The sequence below is a fragment of the Canis lupus genome, chromosome 30, assembly GCF_011100685.1.
Source record: "Canis lupus familiaris isolate Mischka breed German Shepherd chromosome 30, alternate assembly UU_Cfam_GSD_1.0, whole genome shotgun sequence".
Taxonomy (NCBI): Eukaryota; Metazoa; Chordata; class Mammalia; order Carnivora; family Canidae; genus Canis; species Canis lupus.
Window position 1 is genome coordinate 37,555,843 of NC_049251.1, and position 9,119 is coordinate 37,564,961.

The 9,119-nt window shown below is 47.9% G+C and overlaps 1 long non-coding RNA gene across 1 annotated transcript; it reads left to right on the plus strand.

The window, feature by feature from the left end:
• Positions 1-3,014: 3,014 nt before the first annotated feature.
• On the plus strand, positions 3,015-7,845 carry LOC111093414. The gene is made up of 4 exons (XR_005381389.1): positions 3,015-3,280; positions 6,801-6,988; positions 7,105-7,199; positions 7,743-7,845. It is a non-coding gene; the product is annotated as an uncharacterized LOC111093414 (long non-coding RNA).
• Positions 7,846-9,119: the final 1,274 nt, after the last annotated feature.

Genomic DNA, 9,119 nt, shown 5'->3' on the forward strand with positions numbered 1-9,119 from the left:
TCCTGCTCCGGCTCCTGCATCCCTAGCTACCTGTCCTGTATCCTTGTGTCCTGAGCTTTCCCACTCTGGTACCTGCTGGTCGGATTTAATTTGACCTGTGTTCTTTGGTAAAGGGTGTGGAATCATGATATTTAATAAGACCTACCTGTGAACTCTCTGAGGTCCTTCTCCCCGAGGATCTTCCTTTCTGGGGCTTCCTTGAGTAGTAGGAATAGGGGTACATGGTAACTTCTTAGTACATTACTGAGTTTTTAAGATGTTTTGATTTTTTTTTAAATTAGCACCTACTATGTGCTAGGCACAATTAAACATTTTCAGATGCATTACCTTATCCAATTCATAGACCAGCCTTTTGAGGGTTTTAGCCGCATTCTATAGCAGAAGCCCAATGAGGTTTCCCAATGTCAAATTATAGGAATCCAGGTGTCCTGATGATATGGCCAGGGCTTGTTCTCCAACCCAGTTCCTTCCCATAAACGAGAAAAAAGACCTACAGAGCCTGGTTCTTTCCCCCAGGGAACTCTTAATTCCAGATCCAGGGGCTTTCCCTGTCTTTAGCAGCTGCTTAAGAGGCAGACACAACTCTTCAGGATGGAGAACCTCGGCCGCTGACCCACCGAACCAGACTCAAGCCTGACAAGGACCTGTGCCCTTGACAGAGTGGAGAAGCCCTTTCTCTGGGCCAGGGTGGGCACAACTGATGACAAGTTCTAAAAGAAAGCCCAGGGTCCAGAGGTCTGGGGGGAGCAAAGGATGTCAGCCAGAGGCTCAGGGGAGAGGATGGCAAAGGTTCTCAGGTGATAGGTGGGACTAAGCTTTGAAGCCACCTAGCTGAGGAACAGTTGACTCGGGGCCTCTCCAGTGATCAGTTGGTCCCCCAGGCCTGTGATGTGAGTTGGGTGTCTGAAGCAGGCTTTGGAGCTGGGGAGAGACCTCAGGTCTAGGAAAGCATTTTGATGCCTCCTTCCCTTGGTGGCATGTTCGGATCCCTCTGCTCTTTGTCAGCAGCACTGTTGTGTCAGGATGTGCCCGATGAAGAAGCAGGCGGGGGCACACAGGCTGTGCCAGGCTGCTTAAGAGGGGAGAGCAGTGCTGCCCTGGCACTGGGGGCTTTGGGCAGGTGCTGTGTGGAGACAGGGCCCCAGAGCCTATCCGCAGCCCAGGCCCAGCCCCGGAGTCCAGGACCCTGACCTCTGGGGACCCTCATTCCCAAACTGGCCTGACGCATGTCTAACTGGCTTCTAACCAGCAGGCAGTCTCCCGGCACCAAGTCTTCTCACCTCTTAGACCTCAGGGGAACACCATGCCCTCAGCTCTAGCCGCCAAACCCTAGGTCTAGAACATCTTTGCCTTGGGGACCACACTTCACAGGTCACTAAGTCCTGCAGATTCTAAATCACTGCTCTTGGTTCCACTCTCTCTGCCTGATTCAGACCTTCCTCCTCTCAACCCCTGAATTGTCACACACCGTCTTCCGGCCTCTGGTCTGCATTACCCACCCTAGAACGAGCTGTCTAACTCAGAGTCCCTCGTCCCAAGGTGTGGGGACAAGCCCCTGTTGACCTCTCCAGGCTTATCCCTACTCTCCCCAGCATACCTCCTGGACCTAAGCACACGCAGCCACAGCCATTCCTCAAACATGTCCACCTGTTTGCATCACTAGGCCTTTGTCACGCTATTCCCTCAGCAGGGAACGGGTTCTCCCAACCTTTCCTAAACTACTGCTGTGCTCATTCCCCTGCTGAGCTTCTAGACGCCATTCAGGCTTCACCGTCTTCAGAAAGCCTTTTCTGGCTGCCAGGTAGGGCCCAGTGCTACCCTCGTCTCTCTCTGTGCCCGGTGCTCTTGTGTCCTAGTCTTTGCCATGCTGGGTTGTCACTGCTGGCAGGAGTGTCTTCTGTAGAAAACTGGGTCTCCTGGAGACCTGGGGACCTGGCTGATTCACCTCCGTTCTCCACAGCCCAGCACAACGGAGATGATGAAGAAACACGCAGCCCCTTACCACTTCCCACCATCTGGTTGAGGCAGCAACACACACACACGCATCCACACGTGCATGCACACATTCAGCTATACTTATCATGCATTCACACCAACGCACAGTCACATATACACACAGATGTACACGAACAGATGCTTACCCAATACACCCCATTCTTCACACATGCACACTCACACGGTTACAAACACACACATACAACCACCTGAGCCCTTGCAGCTGAGCTAGTCTGAGGGCCAGGTCAACAAGGAGAGCTCCCCGGAGAAGACAGGATCTGAAGTAGGCCCAGGAGGCTTATGCTATGCTCTCCAGGGCAGTGGGTGTGGATGCTTGTGCCAATGCTGGATGGAAATGACTGCACTGGGTCACGTCCAGGGATCCCTGCCCTTTACCATGTGATTTTGTACTGCCTTTCTCCACCTACTGGAACCCTGACTCTGGGCCAGTCATGTGACTTGCCTTGGCCAATAGGATGCTAGCAGATAGGTCCCAAGCAGAGAGCTTAAAATGGGTCCCCCCCCACCCCACCCCGGCCGCACCTGGTTGGCTCAGTTGGTGGAGCATCGGACTGTTGATCTCGGGTTGTAAGTTTAAGTCTATGTTAGGCATAAAGATTACTTAAAAATAAAGTCTTTTTTAAAAAAATTTTAAAATAAAATGGGCTTTCGCTCCAAAACCTGCCTTCTTGTGTGTTGTCATCCCTGTGACAACATGCCCAAGCTAGCCTGCTAGAAGATAAAATACATTGAAGTGGAGCCAAGCCATCTTAGTGCCCCAGCCAAGGCTAGCCTGGGTCAGCCAATAGCCAGTCCAACCCCAGGGCTGGGGGCAAGCCCTACTGAGAACTGAAGAACCACCGAGCAGAGCCCAGCCTAAATTGCTGACCAACTCAATGCTCATTATTTCAAGTCACTGATTCTGAGAAGTTTGTTAGCAGCATCATTGTGACAACCCAATGACTAAGGCCAAACAAAGAGATCAGCCCGTGGGGAGGCAGGCTCATCCACACCTGTGCCCTCAGTGGGGTGGTGGGCAAATAGGGAGTCTCAACAGGGTCCACCTTCCCTCTGTGCCATCCACCACCCCTCCAATTCCAACCCTTGGGGCTTTGCCAGGCCTTGCACCTGTCCTAGATCTGTGTACAACCTGCTTCTTGCCTCTGGAATGCCTGTCTCCATTTGTCCCCTTTGGATCCTGTTTACCCTTCAAGGTCAGGTCCATACCCTGGAAAGCTGTTGAGGCTCACAGCCTCACAGCCACCATAAACCTTTTGGGAATGAGGTAAGGTAAAGTAAGGAAAATCCCCCCATTTGTCTGTCACTATTCCCCTCATTCCACTGTGCACTGCCTGTAGCTTTATGGAGACACATTCTCCTTCACAGTCATCAACCCAAATAAGTGGGTCTTGCCTGGCCATTGAAGGAGCAGTTCCCATGTAATCCTAAATCTCCCAGAGCCTCAGCACATGGCCTTGTACCCAGAAGCGTCTGGGAAGTGGTCAGAACATTGAGATCAATACATTTTCTAGCTATTGATTTTGGGACAACATGACAAGATATTTTGTATTTTAAAAAAACGATAGGGGCACCTAGGTGACTCAGTGGTTGAGCATCTGCCTTTGGCTCAGGTCGTGATTCTGGGGTCCTGGGATTGAGTCCCACATCAGGCTCCCTGCAGGGTACCCTGCTGCTCCCTCTGCCTGTGTCTCTGCCTCTCTCTCTGTGTCTCTCATGAATAAATAAATAAAATCTTTAAAATAAATAAATAACTACATTAAAAAATTAAAAACAACAACCACAAACCTAAATTGAAATCTAAACGCCTATTTTTAGTCCTCTGTCTTGCTTTGCAGCATTTAGCCGGACCCTGCCCCCCTCTGAGCCTCAGTTTCCCCATCTGCATAATAAAGGATTGTGCTGACTCATCACCCCACTCCCTGCCAATGCTGAGTATCTATGAGGTTTGCCTATATGTCTAGCCCTCTGGCTGCCTGCTCCAGCCTGGTTCCTCCCATCACTCCTCACAGCACCATGTCAGAGCTTCCCGCCTGCTGGCAACTCTGCCCAAGTCTTTGAACGGTCATGGCTAATGAGTTGGCCTGGCTTCCTTTGACCGCAGCATCCTCCACTTCCTGAACCTGCCAGTGGGACTGATGAAACGTTGATGGTGGGAGTCCCCTCTCCTAAAAGATCTGTTGGGCAAGGCTGGTCTCTGCCTGCCTGATAGGGGAGGCCTGGCCTGTCTTCAGGAAATTCTCTTTCTCTCAGTCTCTCTCTGTTTGTCTCTGTCTCTTTCTCTGTCTCTCATTCTCTCTCTCTCTCTCCCTCTGTCTTACACACACACACACACACACACACACACATCCACACACATCCACAAAGGCTCCTCTCCCGGCAGCTTCTGCTGGGCCAGTAGGAAGGAATGCTGACTGTATTTCCTGTGCTAGAGTCAAGTGAGAAAAGGCAGGAGGAAAATAAGCCAGTGCAAAATTATCTGGAGAGGGGAAGACCTTTACACCTCAGCTTACCATAAATAAGGATGAGAGATTTTAGAAGCCAGAGAGCCAGCCTGGTACCTGCCTAGAGAGCAAAGCTTTCTGGGCTACAGAGTAGGAAGGGAGGCAGGGGCCATGGAGCTAGATCACAGGCTCTAGCCAATGTCGCTGCTTGCTCCAACCTTACTTCTAGGCTCTTCTATGGAGCTGGGGAAACTCCAGAGATGCTCACATCATGTGTCTCCCTGGGACCCCAGGAAGGAACATGGGATATAAGTTCATGGGGTCTATGGCTGGGGCTGGAGCTTCAGGGTGGAGGAACACCAGGTCTGCACCCACATCTGCCCAGCCCCTCAAGGCTTCCAGGTACCATCCACCACAGGTGATGAGGGGCAGACTGGATGCAGTCTCCAGCTTTGCTTGTCTGCCCTCCTCCTTCCTTGTCTGCCCCTCTCTTTGGCAGAGAAGCCTTGAAGTAAGCACACAGAGGCTGTGGGTGGTGTTCACACACTGCTCGGTTCCCACATCGCCTCCCACCCCACCTCAGTGCAAGTCAGAGACAGAGATTAAGAGGCTAGAAGTTGAACGAGAGCTTCTAGTCGGGGTGTTTGACCTTGGTACCTCGGTGCCTTGGGAACTTCACCTGTCTTGAACACCAGGATACCTGGTTATCTCTTCTGCAGGCAAGAAGCCATCAAGCCCATTCTGCTAAATGAGATGAGAGAAATTTAAATCAATGAGGCCCTCTACACACACAAGATGTTTGCATTATTGAGACCAGAGAGTGGTCCCAATGTGCTTTGGGCCTCATTGTGGGGCATGCCCCTCCTTTGCAACCTCTTTGCAGCAAAAAAGAAACCTCCGAGGAGCACAGCCAGAACCTGATCTCTGTCCCTGCTGCCATGCTTTCCTTCACGGGCCCCCAAGCAGCCAGAGGTCCTCTGTGCCATCCCAGGATGAGGCTGTCAGCAAACTAGAGAAGGAGGTTCTGGGCCTTCCCTTTAGAAGCTCTCCACCTGGGATATGGATAAGTGACAGGGCCACTCAGAGAACAGTAAGAGTCCAGGGCAAGACAGAGTATGAGCAGGAGCTGGCTTGGACTTTCTGGGGAGGAAGAGGGTGGTGTGCGTTAGAGGAGCTGGGAGGGTTTTCTGGAGGAAGGGGAGAGCTCGATATGACCTTCAAGGATCCATATGCTACTGAAGTGAGCATTGGCTTGGCCAACACAGGTCACAATGCCCAGACACAAGAGAACCAAACTCCAGAGGAGGTTCTCACTGCTTGTCCCGGATCTAAGGAACAGACCTCATGCATAGAAGTCCAGCAGCAAGGGAGCCAATGGTGGCTGTGGGGAGTTTGAGCAGAGACAGGGTAGTACTGATGCCCCAAGAGTTCCCCATCTGGTCCTGCCACAGCAATCTCTGCTTAAAGGAGGGGACCCAGGGCTGATGTACAGGTGACCCAGAACTCAAGCTTGCAAGTGGCTGCCTGCTTCCACCCTCCAACTGGAATGGAGGCCAAACACCAGCCCTTGGAAGCACAAGGCATCCAGCTTTTTGTCAGGGTAAGAAGAGACCAAGAATTCTGTTCTGTCCATAGATTTCCTGAGTCTCTCAGGGCAAATTACCCCTCAGAACTAAGCCCTCCACATCCACAGGCTATATGAGCCATGTGGGCACAGTGGGGGCAGGATGGGGACTCTTGTACCCAATCTAGAGATAAGAAAACCGAGTCCCAGGGAGGGGAAAGGTTTGACCTAAGTGTCAAGGCCCATGACTAGAAGACGGGCCTCCTGTTGATTGGCCTCAGGCGAGTCGATGTCGACAAGCTAACCAGATAACCTGGGTCAGTGTAGGCAACTGGGTTGCCTGCAGCCAAAGAATCCACTTTGAAATAAAACTTACACTGTGGAGATGCAAGCTAACCTCTGTGTATGTACAAGCCTGCCGCATGTGAGGTGTCATGCTCGACACTGCACAAGAACTCATTTAAAACCTAAATCCATCCTATGAGTTCATGACCCTCAGCTCCATGCCATGGAGAGGTGAAGGAATGGGGGCTTGGAGAGTCTGGACAACTTTCTCAAGCCACCCAAGAAGAAAGGCAGAGCTGGGGTCTGAACACAGGCCTTTCTGAGGCCAAAGATCTGCATCTTTCAACCACCCCCTGGCACCACCAGATAACTGTCTGAGTCATCAGAAATGGCTGGGCCAGGGAAGGGGCAGCCATGCAGTGGCATAGGAGCAATGGTCTTACTGTCAGCACCCCACTTCAGTTTGGCTTTCTCTTTGCCTCTCCCTGTTCCAGGCTTGGTGCCCCTGGGAAATGGTTCTGAGGATAACACCACCAGCAACAGCAGCACTTTTTACTATTACTGCCACCTGTTTCTACTACGACTCCTGGAGTTTTCTATGTGAAGCACTTCACACACAGATGCATGTACACATGCACTTTACCTACATCATCTTATTTCATCTTCAAAACAAACCTTTGAGGTAGGTCCTTTTTCATTCTCATTTTGCAGATAAGGAAATTGAGTCTCAGAGGAATAAAGTAACTCATCAATCTGTCTTCAGCACTTGTGACTGTCTACACTACCCATGGATTTCAGGTAGAAAGACAGACATCTTTCCAACAATGGGAGTTGCCTAGGAGTGACATTGCTGTCTCTGGACGACATAAGCCCCTGTCAATGAAGCTTCTTTGGTGTGTATGTGGGGTGATGAGGAGCACACAGAAATACTATTTTAGTTACTTTTTTAAAATTAATATTCAATTTACTAAGGATACATATTTTAAAACAGAGCTTTTCTTAAGGATTAAGTTCCACTTACCAATCTTACTGTTCTATTTATAAATGTAATATAATAAGAGCAAAACCTTCACCTTTTCTTCAATTAAAGTTTTATCAACTCAAGTTGAAACACTAAACTTCCTTAGTGCCATTTACAATTTAATTAAACTTGTTTAAACAATTTCAACTACATTTGAACATTTCATATATTTAATTTTCCTAAGTAACTTAAACGTCTAATTGAACAAGCATAACCTTTGCATCATATACTTGAAAAACTGTTGTAAATCTAATAAATTAAATTTATAAATATGTTGACTTTGAAATTCTCTTAAATATTGCAATACTGTTAAAAAATTAGTCAAATTATTCCTTAAAATTACTTGTCTACAGGCCTCTGGTTACTATTAAGATGGAGTAACCACACTTTATCCTCTCTCTCCCATTGATTGCAGGTAAGAACCCTAGAACAAATACATTCAGTACTATCAATGGACTCTGAAAAATAAATAAAAGCAGGTGGATTGGACAAAGCAATAAACACTAAATATTGACCAATATGGCAATGTGATTCCTGGGTTTCTTCCTTCCCATCCCTCCCAACATGGACTCTAGAGATCCTGAACCCATATCTGTGCAGTGGGCACAAACAGAAAAAGCCTGAAGAGAACCCCTCTCTTTCTGACTGGAGGACCAGGGGACCTGCAAGATAGAGAATGGGATGGAGAGAATAATCTCAATCATTTCTCTTTTACTGTCCAGGGTATGCAGCAAGGGGAGCCCCAGTCATGAAGCTATACTTCTGCACCATTGAACATACAGGACCTAAATTCTGAGAGAAAACTGTTCTCAATTGGAGAGGCTGAGAAAAGGGGCTCCTATGAGGAATATAGAAAAGTTCTGTTGGTGTTTTTTTCCTCTTTTTTTATCCCACTGCACCCAAAAGAAACATATGACACTAGGAAAGGCCAAATACTCAAGTTCTAGCCCAACAACCAGGAGGTGGGGAGCCAGAGAATGCAAGGGCAATCACAGAGAGCTGGGGAAGAGATTTTCTCGAATCTGTGTGTGAAGTCCTAGACTCATCCTTGAGCTGTGAATGTGTAGAATTAACTCAACACAAAAGGCAGGTGAGGACTCATGGTCTGAAACAAATAAGGTTGATTACAAAATGCCCCAAATTACAAATGAAAAACCAAGGAAATCAGGAAATCTCAACTACTCTCAAAGGAAAAGACAATAAATACTGGCCTCCAGATGACCAGATGGTGGCATTATCACACAGAGACTTTAAAGCAGCTATTATAACTATAATCCAAGAAGTAAGGAAGAATGATTGTGAAATGAATGGAAAGACTGAAACTGTCAGGAACAAAATGAAAACTATCAAGAAGAACCAAAGGGAAATCTTATAACTTATTTTACATAATTAAATTTTGTAATATAAAAATTCAATAACTGAAATATAAAAACTCACTCTGTGGGCCCAATAGCAAAATGGAGATGACAGAAGAAAAGAGTCAGTGAACTTGAAAATAGATGCATAGAAATTATCTAATCTGAACAATAGAGGTTAAAAAGGGATTGGAAAAATAATGGCTAGACTTTGAGGGACTTATAAGACAATATTAAAAGATCTAACATTCATGTCATTGGGGTCCCCAGACAGAGAGGAGAAAAAGCTTGGTGTGGGGGGTGGGGGGGCGCGGGATTTGAAGAAGTCCTAGCTGAAAATATCCCAAATTGGGTGGAAGGACAGAAATTTACAAGTGCAAAAAATTCAGTAAACTCTCAAAAAGGATAAATTCAAAGAAAACTGACCTGAATACATC